Source organism: Linepithema humile, chromosome 7 (assembly GCF_040581485.1).
Source record: "Linepithema humile isolate Giens D197 chromosome 7, Lhum_UNIL_v1.0, whole genome shotgun sequence".
NCBI lineage: Eukaryota > Metazoa > Arthropoda > Insecta > Hymenoptera > Formicidae > Linepithema > Linepithema humile.
The window spans coordinates 2,484,792-2,508,499 of NC_090134.1; the positions used below are offsets into that span (position 1 = coordinate 2,484,792).

The following is a 23,708-nucleotide window of genomic DNA, read 5'->3' on the forward strand; positions in this document are numbered from 1 at the left end:
AGCGTTTTGATGGTGTCCTGGACGATGGAAGTGCGATGGCACGGAACGTTGTCGTGCTGCAATATCACTCGTTCGTGTCTCGTGTCCCATTCTGGCCGTTTTTCGAGCAATGCATGGTTCAAATTTATCAGTTGTTGTTGTCTTGTGTTTGCGTATCATTTTCATCTAATAACGCTTGCAGATCGGCGTCCTCAAATGTTTTTGGTTTTCCGGAGCGCTCCTTGTCCTCAGTGTCGAAATCGCCATTTCTAAAGCGTTTAAACCAATCTTCAAAAGTAGTTTTCGATTGTGCATGTTCGCCGTAGGCTTTCTCAAGCAAACGGCGTGCTTCAGCTGCATTTTCTTTCAAGTTGAAGCAGAAAAGCAAAGCTTCCCGCAAATGCTGTTTATTTGGCACAAAACTCGACATCTTTATTGTTAGAAAAAATATTTTTGCGTTGCAATATGTGTTGGTATTATGACTGGTTATTGTTGACAGATGTCCAAGTTAATAAAAAAACACAACTTTAGACATGTATATCGACTACATGTATCGTTAGCGCCATTCATGTGTGAAACCCGGAAACTTAGTTGCGCACCTAGTAGTTATCCCTCGCAACTGTCGGTCTGATTTACCTTCCACGCGCGAACATTTTTCCAAAAAGGACAGCCCTTTGAAAGCTCTCATGAAAATACGATACGACCAGCTCTCTCGACCGTCTGCAACTTCGGTTTAAAGCCAACGCAAACCCAATATCCACGCACATGAACGAGATATTACACGCCGATGAAGAGAGAACCAAGTGGAGAGGAAAAAAAAAAAAATCTTGTTCGCATTTTTGAATTTCACGAGCTTTTGTGTCGCCGTCTCCTGTTCCAGGCCGGATCAAATTTACACAAGCATCACTGTAGTGCGATGCGCCAGCAACGGTGTATTAGAACCGGTGACGGTGAATCTTTTTCAAGCTGCTGAAGCAGTAGCGACATTTCGTTTCATGATATTTATCTCTGTTTTATTTGTTAGAAAATATCAGACAAAAATGTCGCTGCCGTATATAGAAAAATCTACTGCTCGATTATCGCGATATTTGTACCAGTGATTTTAAACTACCGACGAACACCGCTAACAAAGTACGAAACACCTGAGATTCACGGTGCATCGGGAAGGAAATATTCACACACTGCACGTGTAACGTCCAGGTATCATGCCGGTCACGTGCTATTGGCAAAAAACGGCTCCATTAATAAAATAAAACGGAGACGCGTGATTCTCCTACTGCGCGATCCATAACTTCGCAAACGTGGAAGAGATAAAGATAAAGAAGTTCAGCGATGAAACGAGAACTTTGTTCGATACACGATTCTACATTGTTCCTATTTCTATTTTTCTATTATTCTTTCTCCGATAAATTCCCAGCTATCTTTACGAGCTTAATGACATTCAAACATTTTGTTCTGTCGTTTTTTTAATTAATATCTTTTAGTCACGTGTGCATATAATTTGAAATATATCACAGATATTATTTTGTGTTTCTATATCGGAACATTTAATTAATTAAAATTGTATTTTACAGAAATATTAAAATACTATATTTTAATTAAAATTAAAATTCAATACTAAATTAAATGTATACTATATTTCAAACGATATATGTAGAAAGATAAAATATTCAAATGTAATTATATGATATTCTAAAAAGAATTTTAAATCAAGAATTTTAAATGGTATATAAGTATGTTTGAGAGTTCGCGAAGAAAATGTGTGGCAAAATCAGAGTTATAAATAAGCCGCATCTGGTTTTACTTCGCCTTTGTCTTCTCTGTACGCGATTTCGGTAAACGAACACGATGCTGAGATATAAATTAAAGGATAAACGCTACGCGACATAGCGATGCGACAGTTCAAGTTTCAAGCCACGAGGGAAACGTGTGCGATAGGGTCCAGCTAAACGATCGAGGATATAGCACGCCATGCCATTCCGACCGAAAGTTTCGCAACGCTGTTACGGCGCTTCCGGACGAATAAGTAACGAGTTTACGCTCACAGCTCGCAGGATTTCAATTTCGCGTTGAAAACTTATTGAAACTCTATCGCCGTATTCTCTGCTCTTGCTCGTAACGAGCTGCATTGAACGTCGAACCGAAAATATAGTTAAATTACATGCGAATGAATAATCATGATACAAATGCAGTGCAATAACTAGATGAAATCTTTTCCAGCGAGATTTCTGATATATTTTTACTTAAAAAAACAAAATGCATTGAGGAAATTTAAAATGCGTTTTTACTCATTCATAACATACTTCGAAATACTTAACAATTTTCTGCTAATATGTTACAATGATATAATACATTTAACACTTTTTCAATAAATTTAAAAATATTAAAATATATATTGTTATACATTCAAACATTTCCGTCGAAAATAGATATTTTTTGTTATTTTCAAGTTTTTGAATCTTTAAAGGTTCTTTAATAAATTATTTGTATGAATGAATTCTTTAAAGCTAAGTTTTTGAATAATTCCATACTGTTTAAAATTAAAACACATTTTTCCTTTGCATTTTAAAGATTAAAAACACTTTTATATCTAAATATAAATTATATGTATGTTAATTTATATATTTTCATATCTTTCATAAAAAACTTAAAGATACATTTCTTTCTAACATATCTATCCTATCTAAAGAATAATAAAAATATCTTGAGCGCTCCAGTTTGAAATATCGATTTTTTTCGATGGACACGAAAGCAAACGGTACAAGTACCATATGTGAGAGAGATTCACCGATCGCGAAACATCTAATAAAAAAGGACACGCATGCAAATGACTTGTTTTATGATCGGTGGTTTTGCCGATGTATATAAGCATCTACTACCTTCCGCTCGCTGCAGTAGTACGTTTTAAAAGCTTTTTTTACGCGGATCGATCGTATACTAGCTATCGTGAAGAGGTCGGTAAACATAAAACCAAGGTTAAGTCGAATATTTCTACATGGAATACTGATTCTAAGCCGATTGATTTTAAATATATCAAATATTATTAAATAATTATTAAATAGCCAGTAAGGCTATTAATTTTGAAATCTTTGGAATTTTGCAACAAATTATTTATTCTTATTAATTAGAGATATCTCATTTTTTTTGCAGATAATTATAAATATTCAAATAAAGAATACTTTTACGTCAAAAATTACGACAATAATGAAAAAATAAATAATATAAAGAGATTTTCGTCAAATTCTCAAATATATCGCAAAAATATTCCGATCTCAGCAAGCTCATCAAAAAAGTAGCTATATGTCGCACTATAGTGCGAGCAAACGCGACTCGAGAGAGTTCTCTTTCCTTTTCGACTTATCTCCGCGAAGAGGATTTTCTAATCCTGCCTGCCATGATCTCACTGCTGCGTCCGTAGCGCGCTGATAAGGTATCGGAGAGACGGAGACTGCTCTCTGAAGACTCGATACCTCTATGAAAGGTATCGACGAGGACTTCATTAAACAGGTCGACCGATCGGAGAAGTGAGACGTAATCGCGAGATGAAATCCTCGGCTATAGCGCGAAAGGTCTTGCGATGCGTATATCCTGTAAAAGGAAAGGCAGGAACAGCGCGTCGCGAAAGCCGCGATCGAGATCGCTGCTATCGAGGAATTTCGCAATTTCCGGCTGAATCCGACAATTTCCTCTCGGCGACGTGTTTGCCACACGCGGCGCAAAACTTTTCGCGCGATCGACCAACCAGTTGGTCTAATTTACGTTACGTGAGCTGGAATTGAAGGGGCGACATCCCGAAGGCGAAACGATCAAAAGGGAAAACACCGATGGAATGTAACATTCATAGCACACTTTAGGATTATTGACTTATGTCAATAACCATCGCGCCTCTCACGATTTGATTCTTTTCTTTCCAGCTACCTTTCTAAATTTGTGAAGCAAGAGTGTTCCAATCAATTAATATAAAGCGCCAAATATTGATCAAACAATATTATAAAAAATACAAAATTGTAAATAAAATTCAATTCTTAATTAAGAATCATGATGTAATACAAATTTTATAAGAACAGGATATATTTTTTCACGTAACGTACATTTATTTCTTATTAATTAAATTTATTTACGTATAAATCTCTCTCTCTCTCTCTTGCGAGAGAGACAGTTATTATCGCCGCGGAGGATTAATATTGCCGACAAAACGAGAGACAAGTGCCAACATTGTACTGAGGAAATTAATAGAATTTCCCTAAAATTATTTTCGCGGAAATATTAAAAATTTTGCATATCCGTGAGATAACGAATAATTTAATGGCAGTGCTGATAAATCAGATAAAACAAAATCTTGAGTTGAACTTAATAATACCGCGCACTTTGTGTGAGGATCAATAAATCGTGAAATTTACGCTGATCTCCTTCAACCCTTTCCTCCTCCGCACACCGACGCGAAAATCCTCGACCTGATATGTAGAACCACGGAAGGTTCGAGTTAAACGTTAGAGGATGTAAACAGAATTCGTGAGAATTCCATGCCATCGTTTCGGCGAGCTCGTAATAAACGATCTTCCGCGATATCGCCTATTCTTATGCAAAACGCTTATCATTGTCCTGCGCATCGCATTATGCCCTTTCACATAAATTATAAAATCCAGTGAAATTATCCTATCTCGTAACGAATAGCTTGTTGTCAAATACATATGTATGCGTATGCATTTTGAGTATGTTAAAATAGACACATCAATTTTTACATTTTTTATCACTTGAAATTCTACTGTATTTTTGCAATGCCACTATAAGTGTTCATGATAAAAACGCATGGCAAAAAGTTGTAATCAAAACCTTAACAAGATTATTTTATCCTTAATAATCAACGGATTGTAATAAATATAGAATTGTTATATTATTGTAGAAAATCTTAATTTGTCAATCTAATCCATAATTTTTTCATCTATGAATTTTTCCTTTAGTGAATTGTGAAATAAAAACTGCAATCAACATTTTCAATCATAAGAATCTATTGTGCCTCGGGCTTATCGAGGAAAATATTCCTCTCAAGTATTCATACTAAAAGTTAAAATCAACTAAGACTATTTTTCACCAACCCTGCAAACTTTTATCCTTCTCTCTTTCTCTCTCCTATTGTTTCCTGATTTGATACACAAACTTTCTATAATACTTTTACCTTTATTGTCGCAATCGCTTCATCTTTATCTTAACATACTCTGCAACATACTCCCTTTTGTTCTTCATCTTTTATCATCACCAATTTGCATCTAATTTATCTCATGTTCCATTATCGTGAAACAATTATTTTCAATTACCAATTGATTGTTATTCAATCTATTAACTGTAGAATTTTCTACAGGCTACAATGGCCAATATTTCAACGCACCATTGTAAAATGCTTTGCGCTGATGTTGGCAGTAAAACAGATTATACAACTGCTACTGTTGTTGAAATAAGAGAAACAATTTTTTATACATTAGTAAAATTTACATGTATTTACTACAATTTTCTTTTTACTTTACATTTACTAATTTCTCGAAAGAAAAATCTTACTACTTTCATAATACCTCTTAGACTCTTTATCTCGTTTCTAATATAAATAATTCGGCAACTAGTACAACGAGTGCGACCGACAAATTTCTCTTTTTTTTCGGCAACGCTCGGAATTTATTTTCTACCGAGATAACTAAGATTCCCGGAAAATTTGCGAGACTGTTCAATACCTAAGCGAGCAGCAACGGTTTAATACTAATCGCTCACCTTTATCTCCCGTTGTCACTCGTCACGGACATGCTGTCGAGAGCGCCTAATTTCGGTCACAGCACGACTAGTAGTCCGCCACTCTCGATCTGGTCTTCTTTCGGCGATTACGCGTGCCGAGAAGATAGTGTATCGCACCCTTCCCTCCCGCACGGATGATGCGCGATTGATGTTGCACCTGTACCCTATCCGTTCATCGCGACCCTCGCGCGCTCTCTCTCTCTCTCTCTCCCTTTCTTTCTGTTTTCACTCGCTCATTATCGCGCGTTATACTCAAACCGAGTCGGCTTTCTCCCTGATCGAATGGACCGCCCTATCAAATGTACATGTCTGTTGCCATCTTAGATTTTGCGTCCCGCAGGATGTTCGAACATGAACGGCTCTCGGGACCGACCGGCACCGACTGAACTCCTGCCGGATAGCAACCCGGAAAACGACAATTGTGCTCCTGCGCTCATCACTGTACCTGAATAACGTGACGTTAAGCGTCCTCTAACACGTATTATATCAAAGACGATCCAGCAATCAGGCTGGTAATGCAGAATTTTATTGATACAGTAGCAGTACCGACTGCGATGGTGGTACCGACTACAAATGTGCTATTGCAACAGAAACATTAATTACAATTGGTGCAATTATATATAGTTATTGACGTTACAATTGCAAACTCTCCGTTTTTTAAATTGTTGTGTTAATATAATACTCAATAATTTTTAATAATTTTTATACTACAATATTTTTCATATTAGAAAATCTAACTTTTAATTATTGATTAAATGTCAAATTTTTATGTCCTTTGTAAGAATAACTTATAAATAACACAAATTTGTTATTTATATTTGAGTTGTTTTTAGTACTTGATGGTATGTTAAAGTTTGTGTCAAAATAGATAAGATTCTCTTTTATTGACTACTGATATCATAACTAAAAATTTATCAACAAAGTAAATGTTAAGAAAAAATGTTGGTAAGTGAATCAATAGTTGGAAAAATTTAATAATTATATAAAAAATAATATTAATAAAAAAATTTAGCATTAAGTTTAAAAAAAAGTAATTTAATAAAAAATATTTAAAACAAATATGGCAAATCAATTTTGTATTATTAATTTATCAACAATAGATATAAAAGATATTTCAATAAAGAACAAATTTACTGCATGATAACATTAAATAAATAAATGAATACAATATTTATAAAAAATAAATAAATATTTGCATTTAAATGATTAAACAATAAGTATTAAATATTATTACAGTTTATAATAAATACAATAATATATAATTTTTGTTTCTGCTGTATTCAATTTTACAGTTGCAGTTATTCTTATACATTTACCTTGTTTTTATGTCGACTAAAAGGAAAAAATGCGCTAATGGAAATTTTTAGAGAAATATTTTAAATTGCGATCAAGTTTAACAAAAACGTTACGACGCGTTCTGCCGTTAAAACGCATTCGCCAATTAAAGCGTATTAAATATTAAAACCTGGGAATATATCACATGACATTACAGTGCATTAACGTATATTTATGTTTCGATATCAACGATGTCTAAAAAGTAGTTATTTGAATTGAAAAGGTTGAAGGTATTGACCAATATTTCTACTTATCTTTTCATTTTATCTGTTTTTCAATATTTTGTCATTATTTGAATCAATAGCAAAAAGCTGAAATAATGCGCAATTAAATCTGCAAAAACAAAACCCGAAAGAGTTTGAATCAGCGAAACTTCTGGTTACATCCTTTATAGAAAAATATTTGCACGATAATAATCGCAGCAAAATATTCGTTAATTCTCGATATCAAGTTCGCTTTCATCCTTTTACCAGCAAGATAATTATGAGGAAACAGAGAAAATATACCTCTTCTGCGAACGCGATTCATAATTCATGACTCGTTACGTCTATCTACAGGGTGACTCGGAAACGGCTTCGAGCCCTTATGCATATTGATACTTTGCACTAACCCTTTCTCTCGAGCATTTACACAACGTACTTGGCGTCATCGTACGAGATGTTTGCGCATAATTTCATTCATCGTGTTTAGATACGCGGGTGTCTGTTCGCGTGCCCTCGGGAAATGTTTGCGCAATTCTCCGCCGATATCCCTCCCCCCCTCCTCCCCCGTCGAAATTATAAGTTCGCTGATAAATATTTTACTCCGTGTTATCTTACTTCTGTGCTTTCTTCCTCTTTCCTCATTCGACGATGTTTTGATAATAATGGAGCAGAAATTGACTGTCGCTTGCTTGAAGGCACCGAATGCAAAATGCGAAACTCGTCGCGCCGTTTTATTTCCGAATAGACATTGTGCTCACTTCTTATCGATAACTATTTGAATGCTACACTTTGCTGCCATCGCACGCCCGATCATTTCTTTGGCACCCCCGATAATTACGCGATTCACGCGAAGTGATTGAGAAATCAATAATAAAACCGAAATGCACCAGGAATAAATGTAAACTATAAATATCGCGCTACATTCGTTACTTCTGCTATATTTTTAGTTTTTCTTATTAAAAATTAGCGTTATAAACTAGAATAAAACACAAACTTGTTTCCTGTTGATTCATAATAATCGATATTTCGGTGAAAAATAGTTTTAGTTGGTGAAAATTTTAATACCATGTCTATGGCAAATTTAATAATTGTAATAAATATAAATTTACTTATGTTGAAATCAATTTACTTACCAAATAAATGCTGAATCCCAGTTATTTTATGCATCGTAAGTTGTTGCGACGCAAATACCAAGTCCTTAACGTTTGTTTTTTTCACGAATACACTAAACAATCGATTAATCAATGATTTATTCGACACTTCCGACAATTATACGATATTTGCAGTGCAAATAATGAATTATTATAATCGCGCGTTACATAACTCGGCACTCCCGATAAAAATTTACATATAAAACTCATTTTTCACGAATAAAGAACGCGGAAAACACTTTATTCCGATTTGCATCGCAAAAATTCTGATATGTCGTTCACGATATATCATATTGACTTGACGATTCGAGAATCATAATTTCACTTATACTAATACTGCCTGTGATCACACAGTTTATATGGAACATTCTGAAACAAATATATAATTATCACCGATTAATTATCGATAGTCTGATAATCAATACAATATATATTATTTTCGACATATATTTGCAAAGCAGATTCTTTTTTTTTAAGGTTATAAAATGCGAGACAAACGCCAATGTGAGATTTAAACGCAACACTGATACTTTCGATAATTGTACACTACTCACTGTAAGATTAGTGAATGATTATCACCCGACACCCAAATAAACATTCCCAAATCTTTGTTTCAATGCACAAATCATTTTTTAGCATGTACGCAAAGTAAAGAATACCGAACTTCAGTTAATCCGAAATACGACGCGCTATGGTAAAGAATGAATGCAGCGCAAAGTCGCTCAACTCGAATAGCGAACGATATAACCTTGCAATTAACGATAATTACCGAGTAACTTTACACATTTCAATATTTTATCCGACAAGCTTTACGGTTATGCGATTTATACAATATGCTCAGAGCAAATAAATGAACATCACAATCTCTCTATATGTAAAAAAATTGGCGTTTCAATATATGTTCAATACATCAGATACCCACTTTTGACGTTTATAAAACGCGAGAAAGACATCAATATAAAATTCGATTGTGTATTGACTCTTTGTTACACGGCTCGCATGATACAATCAGTTATTGATTATTACCCGATTCATCATTATGTTGAACTGATGAGCTGATGATATTGATAAGCGACGTAAATGTAATGATAATAAATGCGACACGAGGTTACTCACAGTTTGGCGTTCGGATGTTCCTACTTCCTCTTAGATGATAGTTATTCACGATTATATACATTACATCAGCATTATCAAACATATTATTATTTATCGTTCTAAATCACATCACCTATTTAATCGTTATTAATTAAATGGTCACATCTTTCGTTTCATGTCATTTGAAATCAAGATAGAAGCTGAAATAAAAGTAAAATTGCTCATAAGTCATATGTAACAGAAGTGTAGATTATATTAGCTCTAAATAAACAATTTGCTAAATGTAGAACATGCTTTATTTTTACAAGTTTGATCCCATCGGCGATTTTGAATACACACAACTATGCAAAAAAATATACCTTATATTAATTGTTTTTATAGTCACGAATAAATACAAAAGTTACGTCGTCTACAAGTGTCTTGTATACATTGCATGATCGTAAGCATTTAATTCTTACGTCGGATCCTTGTCTGTTATAACTTCACAAGTGTTTCTTGTAGCGTGAATATGTACTTAAAAGTATTTATACCAAAAATGCTGAATCACATACAATTACATACCGAACGATCAGTAACGGTCAGTCATAGAACCATAGCATCTATACGATATATGTAGATATCTATTGGCGGTTACTTGCTTGATTAAATGTCGTTTACATGAGTTGCACATAATCCATGGTTGCACCAACCATAAAAAATTAAACAAAATATTGAAGCGCATAAGTTGGTACCGCTCAATGAACGACGCGCGTTACGTTCATTCTTTATCGGATCGTGTCGCGTTTTGGTTTATATAGTGTATTCATTCAGTGTGTTTTGTTTTTTACGTGCCAAAAATAAATCCCGCGCTTGTAAATAAACACTGGAAATATCTAATCGTGTGCCGGTCGATAGTCATTCATCCATTTGACAATGAGCATCGTACGAATCACATAATAACCGTGAGTATCAGTGCTGGAATTTCACACGACATGTCTCGTGAATAGATCAAACGTTGAACAAACTTGCTATCAATAAATCATGACATTGCAATTCTCGAAACATCGAATTAATACGACTGGTCGCCATATTAGAATTTTTCCGGTGCCGTTCGGTGCGGAATGCCAAAGCTTCGTGTATTTCGCACTTTTTATTCATCAAAAGTAACTTTTATGTGCAAATTTATACCGGATATACGCAATTACGTAACATACGATTACAGTAGTTTATTTTTGGCAGTGAGCATATGATGTAACCGTGTAAATCGACACAGTGCTAGAGTACGTTCAAACATCAATATTTTCTTAGATTTTTAATCGTCAAAAGAGGTTTAATTATATATTCAGAATAAAAATTATGTATTGCTTGATTGTAATAATTCATCATTCACACTGAATGTATCGCATAATAAGTGGGAGTGTCGAATGCATTGTCGATCACTTGATATTATTTAGTGTATTCACATAAATTAACAAACTTTGTTGATTTAGTATATTCATGTCGTAATGCTTCTTTTACAGTTTGAGAATCAGAAAGCAACTTGAATACATCATCTGCCTGGTAAGTTACATAATTTATTATATGAAGTCACTATCTTTTCTTCTCTAATTCGTCTAATATGAATTAAACATATTAAATATATTTTATATAATAGAAATAAAATTAGGACTTTATTATTTTAATTTTATATTATTTTTGAATATTCTTTAAATTAATGTGCTAATGAACATTAAAATAAAATATTTAAAAAATTTTAAACATAAAATATGCGTGAAATATACTTAATTCGTACATTTAAGCAAAGATTAAAAAGATATTAATTATATAATTATTTATCAGGATTTATCCGGACAAACAGGAATGGAAACGACATGTGAGTTAATTATTTTATATTACATTTGCGCTACTATTTATTTGCGATAATACAGTATTATATAATTATTTTTTTTACACTTATACATTAACAGATGTGTTTTATGCAATAAAATTATATTATAATTTGCTACATTCTTTAAGAAAATTTAAAATTAAAAATAATAATATTTATATAAACAATTTTGCATCATACAAACATAAAATATTACATGTATAAAATATAACAAATTTTTTAAAAAATTAAAATTGAAAATAATATTTACATAAGAGAGAAACATTATATATAATAAGATTGCATATATTACATATAAAAGACTTAAATTTTTGAGAATATGAAATGAAGAACATTATGAATTGCTTATAAGAAATGTTACACATGATAATTCTATGTGTAAGAAAATGCAGTTAAAATTAAGATTTATATAAAAGTAAATAATTTAATGTTTTTGCAAGAATGTAAATTTGCGTATCAATAATGAGATTAAGTACACTATAAAATATATGTTGAAGATTTTGCAAACATTAAATTACTCTCTGTTTTTTGTCATTTTTATGAATTTTTTATTTATTTTTTAAAAATATAGTATAAAGAACAGTATCTACATAAAAAATGTCATATGTAATATAATTATATGTGGAATACTAAATATTTTAGAAAATTAAATTAGAAGCACTCGTATGAAAGTAAATAATTGAGTGTTTTTACGGGAGCACAAGTTTGGTAAATGATGCAAAATAAAATATATTAAAGTATGTTAAAATATATTAAAAACTTTACAAACATTGAGTCACTCTCTATTTGTTGGCAAGTGTCACACATCTTTGCTCGATAAAAATAAAGTACTATGTTAAGGCTTAAACAATGCTCGTTCGATAAATTAATACAAAGTTATCGCAAATCGATAGTTTCTCGCGCACAAGTAAAGCTCCCTATCGTATACTCAGCGCCTTAGCTAAACGTTTTGAGAAACGTTGCAATTCTTCGCACAATACTTCGCGCAACTGGGCGTTTTATATCAAAACCACTGATTTTGCCAGAAGGCAGCCACCGTATCCGATGGCTGAGCCTTGCCAAAGCTCAGCAGTCAACTACAATGATATATAGATATGTGCAAACGAAATGATATCGCGAGCAGAATATTTCACAGTTTTATTTGATTCTCGAAATGCAGAGACATGGATATATGTCACTCAAAAATTCTTTTGTATTAAACGCGTTGTATGATGCATAATAATTGTACGCAACAAAACGATTTTTCTTCAATTGCGCACATCATTATTGGTTTATATATTACATTAATTATTATTATTATATTTATAATACAATAGTAACTGTTTGTCAAAGTTTTACTTTAACACACATATTACAACAATGTGTTAGTATTAATATTATCTATAATCAACTTATTTTATCAAAAACACAGTAATATTATTGCAATTATCTATTTATAGGAAATTATAAATGCTATAATTATAATTGCTAAGCTTTGGCAGAAAAATTTAGCCCTTTATTGCGTGTTTATTGCGTTAGCTCTTCATGTTACAATCTAACTTGTAAATATTAAGATAAAAAAACAGTCATTAATTAAATTTGCTATAAATTTAATTAATGACTAATAAATTTGTAAAAGTCTTTTTTATTCAACATAAAATTTTAATTCTTTTAATTGTTTATTACGTTATTAAGGAAAATTCCAAAAATTGAATCTACATTCATCAGAGAACATATATTTTTACTTCTCTTGCAAATTTTCTAATACATCTTGCGCTTTTTCATATTCATTCGACTACTTGCCTCGAAACAACACGCAATAGAGAGTTAAGCATATTCGTGGCGCAAAACCGGTGGAGTGAGCTATATTTTGCGGAAACGAGCCGGCCCCGGTTCTAAATAAAGCAAGAAAGGAAAAAGGAATAGAGAGATCGAGATATATCCAGGATCCGGCGCCTATGGTCGAGCTTAATTATTTCGCGTCGCTCGCGCGACGGCGGCAGATTAGAATAAAGCTCACTTTGCGGTGAGAAGACTTTGCCTCGAGAGGACCAAACGCAATCTGAAGTTGCCAAGTGCGGCCGGGAAAGGGGGGCGGAATGGAGGGAGAATTGGCTCGCCGGTCTCTGCTCGACTCGCAGGACCCACACGGATGAAAAAACTCCGATAGAGTTCCAGCGCGGCCTTCTCGGTCTGGTCTGGCCCGAGGAAGCGGCGAGAATTTAATTAAGAATTTCCGCGGACGACGGGGTGCCATATTGCCGTGGCACACACGCGTCACCCGGCCGCGAATCACGCGACTTTCTCTCTCTCTCTCTCTTTTTCTCTTCTCCCCCGTAGCCACCCCTAATTAAATCGAAAGAAATCTCGCACTCCTGTTCTCTTTCTTTTCCTATCCGGTGCCTCTTTCTTCCTTTTTCATCGTTCGAAGTTCGTCCCCTTCTGGTCCCGGTTCTCGATCTCTCTTTTTCTGTACCGGGGTACCGGCATCCCTTCGGTGCCAATCCGATGGTTCCGGCTGCGGAAAAGTTCACGGAAGAAAGAAATTTGCATTTTAACCTTCGTAGCCCCGAGGGTCTATTCCGCTATACCACTTGTGAGGCATTTCCTATTAATACGGATGAATGGTACGACTATGTTCGAGGAATGAGACAAAAAGACTCAATCTTCCAATTCTTGCACTTTTTTTTATCATGTCTATTTTAATCTACGAGAATGCTTTGAACAGTATTCTTTAATGAATCTTTTTTTTTTCATAATATACATAATATTAATGACAAATTTTGTATTGTCACGTTATTATGTCATTATATAATTTAAATTAATTGACATTATAATTATTATAAGGATAAAATTAATTTATTATTATGTATTACAATTATTTATCATTTTATATATTCTCGGGGCTATGATAATTAATGTATAACAGCGTTTTTCAATCTTTTCGGTGTAAAACAGTATTTTTGAATAGTAAAGAAATGATCTCTCTAAACAAATATAGATGAACATGTACAATATGCGTTATTATCAATCATATTTATTAATTGAAAAATATAGCAAAAACTTGTATATAGAAAAATTTGTGCTTTCCCATAAAAAAATCTCGATATAAAAACATCTCAAACATGTTTCGCGTTCCACTGCTTGAAAAACGCTGATATATTAAATAAAACATAGCTAATATGCTATGTTTTATTTCATATTATTAATATCGTCGTTGGAATTTCGCTATCACTGGTATATGAAGATTTCTCAACCGGTAGGTGCATTTATCGATTATTATAACGGCAGCATTGCAATCATTGACGTTTGCATTAGTTTTAGCGCATAATACTTGAACAAATTTATATTTTTACGCCTTAATAGAAAGCCGAACTAAATGTGATTATATTATATTACGATTGTATGCAAAATGTGATTAGCGATTATTTTCGTCCACCACGTCGATTGTCGATTGTGCAATATCAAGAATAACTTCCATGATAAAGTGACATTCTTTGACTCTGCTCAATAATAGATTCCAGAAGAGAATCTGTAATGCCTTTATTGCAATATTTGAAATTCTGCTGGAATTCAATAATGGCTCATTCCGCTATATTGGGTGCCTTAAGTAAATTTTAATAGAGTGGTATTGGAGAGTTTCAAATCGTAGTTAACTAAACAACAATTATTGTTAACCGATGGCAAGATCATCAGTGACACGAACATACTTGCGCGAGTATAATTTCACGATGTAAAGATATTGATATCACATCTTTCACAGTTTAATCTTTTTATTCGGAAATGTTCGTATTTTATCCTTCCAGAATTTAATTTCATTTTGCGCACGTCAACAATTGCAATGCATGCAAATTATATTTTCTACTTGTGTGTATGTGTCATTTAATGTCCCAATTTTACATTTAATACTGAATTTAAATAATGCGAAAATTTCTCGCGTTTCTTTGGCTCACGTATAATTTTGAAATATGCGAACGAAATTAGTACTCGCGTTTTATCAAACTCGCTTAGAACCGCTAAATGGAAATTATGGGATAGGAAGGTACGCTGGCATTTAGGAGGTCCCATTTTAAGTCCTTTTTCCTGTCCTCCTTTCTGTCCCTATCATGCCTCCGACCTTTCTCCTCTCGGATGATACTACAATGCGCCATTCTTCTTTTTGACGTTGATTAACGATTCTTTGGCAAAATATATATACTCATGCGTAAAAAGTGATATCTATTTCCTTCCTCGCATAATACCTCCGCCCTCGATTCTCGCGAATCCTGTCCTCAGAGAAAAAATATTCATCTAGAGCTTCAGAGAACATTAACAAGTATCATTATGTTGAAATAGAATTTATCTCTGGTTTAAAATCATTGATACAAAGATTAAACTTTTGATATGCTAAAATTTGTTGAAAATTGAAGGAAAAGAGAAAGTGGTATCAAAACATCTAATTATTTTAATTTTTTCGCTGTTTCGTAAAAATAATAAAATATATTTTTTTACTTGAGCATTAAATAAAAATATATATAATTTCTTTAAATATACTTACCGATATTCATATAAGATATACGGAAACTTTTGACCTAATATATTAAATATGTCGTCAAAATAATATAAACGAAAAATTTGACGAGGTTTGTTTTAGAAAAATCGCATTGTGTGTTCAGGAGATTTCAGAAGGAAAGAATAAGACAGTTTGCTATATACAACCCGTTTATTATAAGCTTGAATCATATATTAAATAGTACTCATGTTAAATATAACTCAAATTTGTAATATACCTCTACATATCTTATACATATCATCAAACATATGTGTTTACATGCGCGTACATATGAAACGAAAATAATAATGCTGTAGTAGAGCTAGAAAAGGAATTAATAATTACACGGTCGATGTGTATCATTCTCCGTCGCCTTATGGCACGAAGCGTGTTTGAAAATTCTTCAAAGAGAAAGAAAGAAAGAAAACAAAAGAAAAAACATAGCGAGAGACATTCCATGCGAGAGAACGATTATATGGCGTCCGCAACAAACGCTTCGTACGTATTTCCGGTTATAGCTGAATCGCTCAATGTGATTGCAGTTGATTGTTTCAGCATCGCCGATTAAAGCGAATCGCAATCTCTCGGTCCGAAAACGACAATGTCGACGCGGTGTCCGCTTTTCTCATTTTCTCCACATTCTTCGCCGCGCTACTAATATTGATTATATAATCATCAGCCGAGGCGCATTCTTGTTTTCATAAACATCTCTTTATGTATCACTAGGTAATATACTTACATCGCGCGCGCGCGCGCGCGCGCACGTGTGTATATGTCGTATGCATGTGTACGTGTATACGCAGAAAAGGATAAATCCGAAAAAAATTTTTACACTTTCATATTTAATTTAATTTTAACAGGCAGCTTAAATAATGTTTTTCTTTTCGAAAAATAATTCTTTTTAAACTAATGCAAAGATTTCAAACTTCTTCTCGCTCAATCGCGTTTGTCAATGATTGATCGATTTGTCTCAAGTATTTCGTTAAGAAATGCTCTCATGATGTAAATCAGAGAATTTGCTGTCTCAAAATTATCTCGTAGAAAAAGCTCATTATTATGATAATCATGTTTAGTCGTAGTTTCCACCTTGGTCTTGCAGATATATTGCGTAACATTTGTCTCCTGAAAAAAATTGCGTCGATGCTCGAGGCGGAAGTCGTCGGTAGCAGTGCATAATTTGCATATCGCAAATATATGTATAAGAGATAATGTTTTTGAAGAGAATCGTCAAAAGATTATTTTTGCAATCTTAAATATGATAAAGAATTCAAATATTAAAATACATAATAAACATCACAATTATGTGCCAATAAAAATTATCAATAATAATTAATTTTTTTGAGTTTTTTCTTTTAAATCTCGTGCACAAGGTGAAGAATAAACACTATTTTTAATTATTTGAAAAAATTGTTAAATAACCATTGCACTGAATATTTCAATAAGAATCTAAATATGAATATTTAAAAGAATTACGATGCTACGATGCACAATAGCAAATTTTTCATCTTACATTGCTGAGACTATTTAACAGATATTGGCAAATAATTGCGAATTGCGTCTAGCTTACAAATAACAGATTATGTCGAAAAGAGACTGCCTCTTCTCAAAATTGTATTATCGACACTATTACGCGTTAAATCGTCTCGCTCAAAGCTGCGCTGTGATGTAACAACAGCGTGTCGTAGACTTCTTTTTACGCACTCTATATTCAGTGGACGGATACACGAGCTATAATAATAATTTTGCCTAAAAAATTGGTTCCTCGTGCGTGATTTTCGAAGCGTATGAGACGCGAGTGTAATTTTTTCCTGAAAGGTTTCCCTTCCACTTTTGTTCAATACGTCTTCAGTGACAGAATCGTGTTCGAAGTCGGTACATATGAAAGTAATGCATTTTAACGACGCTTTAAAATCTGTTCCGGTTGAAAATCAAGCACGCTCGTGTGACATAGAGAGTGAATTCGACGTTTTTTTTTTTTTTTCGACCGAACGTCGATCGTGTGATCGCAGCGTAGCGCATTTCTCTTTTTAATAATAGAGTCAATTTCGAAAGAAAAAAATCATTTATTTGATTCCAGCGCATACATATTTTTTTCAACTTCACTAGGTTTCGCGCTTTTTACAGAAATTCATGGGGCGCAGAATGTAAGCGCAGAGATGTATGGATGTATGCATGCACAGCATAATCCTTCTACTTATAACTTAACACTGTACAATAAATGTACAATAAAAATAGTCTTCCTTATACAAAATCGAAAGAATTTGAGAATATCGAAATATCGAAAACATATTATTAGAAAATAAGAAGAAAAGTTCAAAACACATCTTTAGAGAAGATTTTTAACTATTATCATAGCGATCTGCAATAATAATGCCAATTTTCCACAATAATTGTGCATTTTCGCCGTTTAGAATCTTCCTTCTGAAACAGTCCGTCATTTACTGTTTTACGTCGTGGAAAAAACCACTTGTCCCCAGTGTCACACGTGTATTTTGTATATAAATCAGCTCCGTCCCTAAGTGCTAATTACGGTAATTACGTTATGAACACTTACGAGTAACTTCGTACACTTACGCCAAAACGGAAAGCTCGTATTTCATGTTTCTGTTCATGTGCCTTAATAAAACGCTGGTGAACTTTTAAGAGTAGCCAAAGCGACTGAACTCGACCAACATTGACATCAAATAATTGTTTAATTAATAAATTTTAAATTATAATTTTATTTCATTATTCAAAGATTAATCTGTCGTTACGATAAACTTATACTAATAAAAAAAAAGTTTTTTTAAAAAAATTTCCACTGTAAATAATTTTATAATTCCTTTTCATATCTGAAATTGATAGTCTTTGTTAGTCGTTCAAGTCGATCAGTGTGCGTGCTTATCGCATAGGCGGTAAGTCTCAGTCGAATGGAATCGATTATCGGTATCGACATACGCACACGGGTACTCTAAGCTTAATCATATTTGTCGATAGAATTGACCTCATTTTGCTTGTTGCGGTTACTTACGATACCCCGATTTTGTGTTATTCGCACGCAACGGATGCGCCGAAAATATCTCACGATGACAAATATCGTGCATCTACAAAAAATCGAGGATCTGTTGAACGTTTCTCTTGGTATCCGCGTTTTCGAATCCACTATACTTCACGTAAACTTCAATGACTACATTCTGTCAGTGTATTTAAGTAAATTTTGAAGCATCACTTTAGGTTCTATCTGTTAATTACATCTTTACACTAATTTCTTGATGAATTCGATGTGTCGCAATATCAGAGCATAGTGGATTTAAACGGGTCGATTTAACTCTTAAACGCGTCTCTCTGCAAAACTACAATAATTTATTCTCCCGCGGATAATTTGTTTTTCGTTAAATAATTTACATCGCCGCGTAATGCTATAGAAAGCAATTAATCTGAGTAGTTCGTCATTGAAAAATGCTATTAAGAGTTAAACCCCTGCCGAACTATCGCGGAAACTATTTCCGTGGCTAAAACACCAACTATAGTTCGCCAATGCACAACGCGCGATTCATCTCTAAAATTGGTAAAAACATCACCGCGCTATCAACTAGAGTCACCTGTAAGCTCGAATTTGCGGCTGCTGAGTCGACAAGAGTCACCCTTCCATTTTAAGCACCTAGCGCATACGCTTCGCAATTTACTCGATCTTGAGAAAAATCCACTAGGAAACACGGGAAGAATCATCTAAGAATATCCATGAGAGATAACCGTGCTATACAGAGTATCATTTCCGCGTGGTTAATTATCACGTTGGGACAATCGGTACGAATATTATTAATATTTAACAAATTCGTTTAAGCTCTCCTCGATCTTACGAGACAGGTTGAACTCGACAAGCTTAACTCGACAAGGCTTTCGCCCTAGTTTCTTCTATAACACTGGTCAGACTCGAGAACGTCGCAAAAAAAATTAGCGACGATCTCTCGACCGTAAGACCGATAGTGTCAGAAAATTCGCAACCTGGATATTTTTATCCAAATGCGCGGGGAGACTCCGAAAAAAAATTCCAGACGCGACCCCGTTACGTGATTCACTACTTAAATAATCGACGGTACATCGATCGGCGAATATCACGAGGCGTACATCGGTTCATTACAAATTTGCATACGAGCTCCAGAGCTCTCAATCGCTCTACGATAGCAAAAATAAACATTTGTACATCCAGATTTAGATACTTTTCGGATGTATCTCGTAGTCGCGATCAGCTGCGCAGTTAATATTCGCGAATACGCAAGCTTGATTCTTTCAGTATCTATATACCATGACATTAATTAAGTTTTGTTAACTATCCAATTTAAAGTTAAACTAATGGTAATTAATAATTCGATAATTTATTATATTATATTTAATTTAGTGCTGAAAGTGTCAGCTGGAAAATTTTACATTCGAGAGGAAAATCTTGAGAGAAGTTCTCGCGGCTCGCGATTTTTATCTCGCGCGATGACGACGAATTCCGACACTCTCGGTCTACTTACTTAGCAGCGACATCGATTAACGATTATTGTTCCGCCGACGGGAGGGATACAAAGTAACATATTTACCTAGGGAGAAGCACCAACGAGTCGTGAACATACAGCTCTTGGCTGAATATATCTTTCTCTCTCTCTCTATCTCTCTCTCTCTATCTCTCTCTCACTTTCTCTCTCTCTCTCTTTCTGTTCTTCCTCTTCGTTTTTCCTAAAGTCGATACAGCAGATTTGAAGTACCGCGACGTGAAAATCGCATCACGGAATTGTCCATTGATCGATGACTAAACTTACACTTTTACATCGCCTACTGGTAGTAGCGGTTTACTTATATTATAGTTGTACCTAATGCTTACCTTAAACGTAACCTAAATATATAATATATTGTACGTATACACTATATATATGTATAACGCGTAACACTAGCGAACGTACAATATTTATTGTATAGAGTATATTCAATATTTTCTATATAATATCATATATATATATATCTATATATATATATAGCGCTGCTAGCGACTGTTTTTTCGTATTCACCTCTGTATTTAATTACATGTACAATAATAATGTATATCTTTCTTTCATATTCATTTATATATATATATATATATATCTGCATATATGTAATATATTTATATTTCTTTGCACAGTGCGCCCATCCCGGAAATGCCCGCGGAATTAATGCTTGTCCCTCTTTCTTTCAAAGCACAGCTTCAAAATTTTAGATCCTCCCAGCGAAACTCTCGATTAATTCGTCCTTCACTAAACTCGCTTCGCAACATAAAAGTATAAAATTCTTCCCATTTTCGCTTAAACGTGGCTGCTCGCTTCTAATCGTAAATGAGCTAATGTGCCTTATTCGAGGTAAAATAGGATTTAGAGGCAATCAGTCACATTTAGAGCAGATCTATCGAGATAGATTTCGTATTAAAAAAAAAAAAAAAAAAAAAAAAAAAAAAAGAAAAACACATTTCGCAAATTCGCGTCTTTGTTTCGAACGCTCGGCGCTTAAGAGCGAGAAATAATGTGCTAATAACGCGTGGCGGATTTAAAAAATGCGCACTGTGCAGCGATAGCGTGCGCCTTAGAGCACTATGAGGTTACAGACAACAGAGATCGTTGTACGCACGGCGTTGCACGTCGGCGAGCCTTCAACCCTTCATCGTTCCTTTTCCGCCTTACCCTCCATCCGCACTTACCGCGCCGTGTCCTTATATAAATATATATATACGTACGCATTATATGTAGTTATTCGATTACATATACCAACTGCGGCCTGCTCGAGGATCGGCTCGCGTTTTGCGAGACGGCCGCGTTAAAAAAAATCTAAGTTTATCATCTTAGACTTTAAAAATTGACTTGAATGCCGTCGATCGCGGATCGAAAGGACTTTGAAGGAATCGCGCGAAGAAGTCGCGCGGAAAAGTTGAAACGATGCCTTCAGCGAAATCAATCTACCGAAGCTCTAAGCGCGTGTGCTTAAATTATTCATTTCGGCGTTTAATGTCTTGGCGATTCGAATCCTCGATTTTGAAGATCGCAGACGCTTCATGAATCGGGATACACGCGAGATTACGGCTCTAGTGACCCTTCGACTTGGATCTTCGAGTAATCTATGATGAGTCGGTGATGCATTTGAATTGCAAGATGTAACTTCCGTTAAAAGCAAACTGCTACAATTGTAATAACGTCGATATGGATTGGCAGAATTTTTTTGAGCAATACGTTACTTTGAGATGTTACTCTTGTTGTAAAATGTAACAATCTCATTATGACATTAATATCTAAAAAGAATTCAAATGCAAATTAATCCTTAAAGTCCGGATTATATTATGAATCCATAAATATTATACATAAAAATATACATATTTTTTCTCCATAATATTACATTAATCAAATAAGTTATTTAAATAAGAATAAACACAACCCACATATCCCGTATTATAAATTAAAAGTAAAGATCTAAAAATTTCTAATACGTGATATTGAATTTCTTGATGTCATTCCGTCCGGAATTTAAGGATTAATCGAAATCATTTTCACGAAAAAATAATAAAAGAGTAAAATTGTAGTCTAAATCAACATTTCAAAACAAAAAGTGTTTTCAAAAATTTTTGTAAATTATCTATACACAAAGAAATAATAATTTGCAACATTTCACCAAAATTTGATCTAGTCGAATGATTCGTTGCGAAAACTTTCGTAAAATCGCAAGAGCTCGTAACCTCGTAGTTGTCGCCAACATCTCTGGCCTATTTTGAGCAGCAGCTCGCTGTGGAAGAAGCTGAAGACGTTTGATGAAGCGATGGTGAAGTCCTCGCCGACGTTGATCGCGCTCGTGGCGTTTTAGTTTCTCGCACCACAGTTGCACTAGCGTAAATTGGCATTTTTGAAGTACGTATTTCGTCGCGATCTGGCATCATTATGTCTATATCTTATCACAAATCGTCGGTTTACCCTCTCGTCCTCGGCATGCCGAACGTCTGCAACAGAAAGCAAATAAACCATCTCGTTAGCAATAAATTTTTCAATTCAATCATTCGCTGTAAGAAAATTACTTCGTAACAATGATAATTATACTTAAAAACATTAGTAGATTTTTATCATTTATTCGTTAAATAAATAAGATATCTAAATGTAGAATCTTTCGCCAAGAAATTTAGTTGTGCTGAGTCAAAGAATATTTTCACTCTACGCGTTTTGAAATGAGCTACAATTTATAATTAGGCATGATACTTTTGCCCCGTTAAGAGAGCACCACTTGAATAAATACAAATTTTCAAATTGCTGTCGAATAAATCGGTAGCCTTGGGATCATAAAACTTTCAAGCTAAAACGATTGCGTCTCACAATAAGCAAATATATTATAAAACGCCAATGAGAGTAATAATTGTCGGTTGAACTAATAAAACACAATATTTCGATATAAAGTAGATCGATCTTCTTCCAAAAATACACTTCAGTATAGTATTTTAAAATATATTTCATTCATTTTACATTATAATATTTATAGACAAGAAAATATGTTTTAAATTAAAAAAGTATCTTAAATAATAAAGTGAATCAAACATTAACAAAATTAAGGCTAATCTCCAGAGCTCGATAAAAATACACAGTTGATATTTAAAATAATTTATTTTTATGATAATAAAAAATATATAATGATTCAAATATACAGAACGTCCTAACGCTACTACTTTTAATTTTACACACAATTTTTTTTATCAATTTAGGATGTTAAATATATCATCTTAAAATGCGAAGCATTTTCAGAACAATTAGAATCTATTAGAG

At 33.8% G+C, this 23,708-nt stretch overlaps 2 protein-coding genes across 2 annotated transcripts in view; both read right to left on the reverse strand.

Moving 5' to 3' along the window:
- The window catches only part of LOC105678497 (uncharacterized), a 91,311-nt gene extending 85,050 nt beyond the window's left edge, over positions 1-6,261 (reverse strand). The window contains exon 1 of the mRNA XM_012377907.2: positions 5,740-6,261. The gene's annotated coding sequence lies outside the window, so the exon portion shown is untranslated. The remainder of the gene's footprint in view (positions 1-5,739) is intronic.
- A 9,812-nt stretch (positions 6,262-16,073) lies between these two features.
- The window catches only part of LOC105678422 (forkhead box, sub-group O), a 153,258-nt gene continuing 145,623 nt past the window's right edge, over positions 16,074-23,708 (reverse strand). Inside the window, exon 8 of the transcript XR_001101703.2 lies at positions 16,074-22,897. The gene's annotated coding sequence lies outside the window, so the exon portion shown is untranslated. The remainder of the gene's footprint in view (positions 22,898-23,708) is intronic.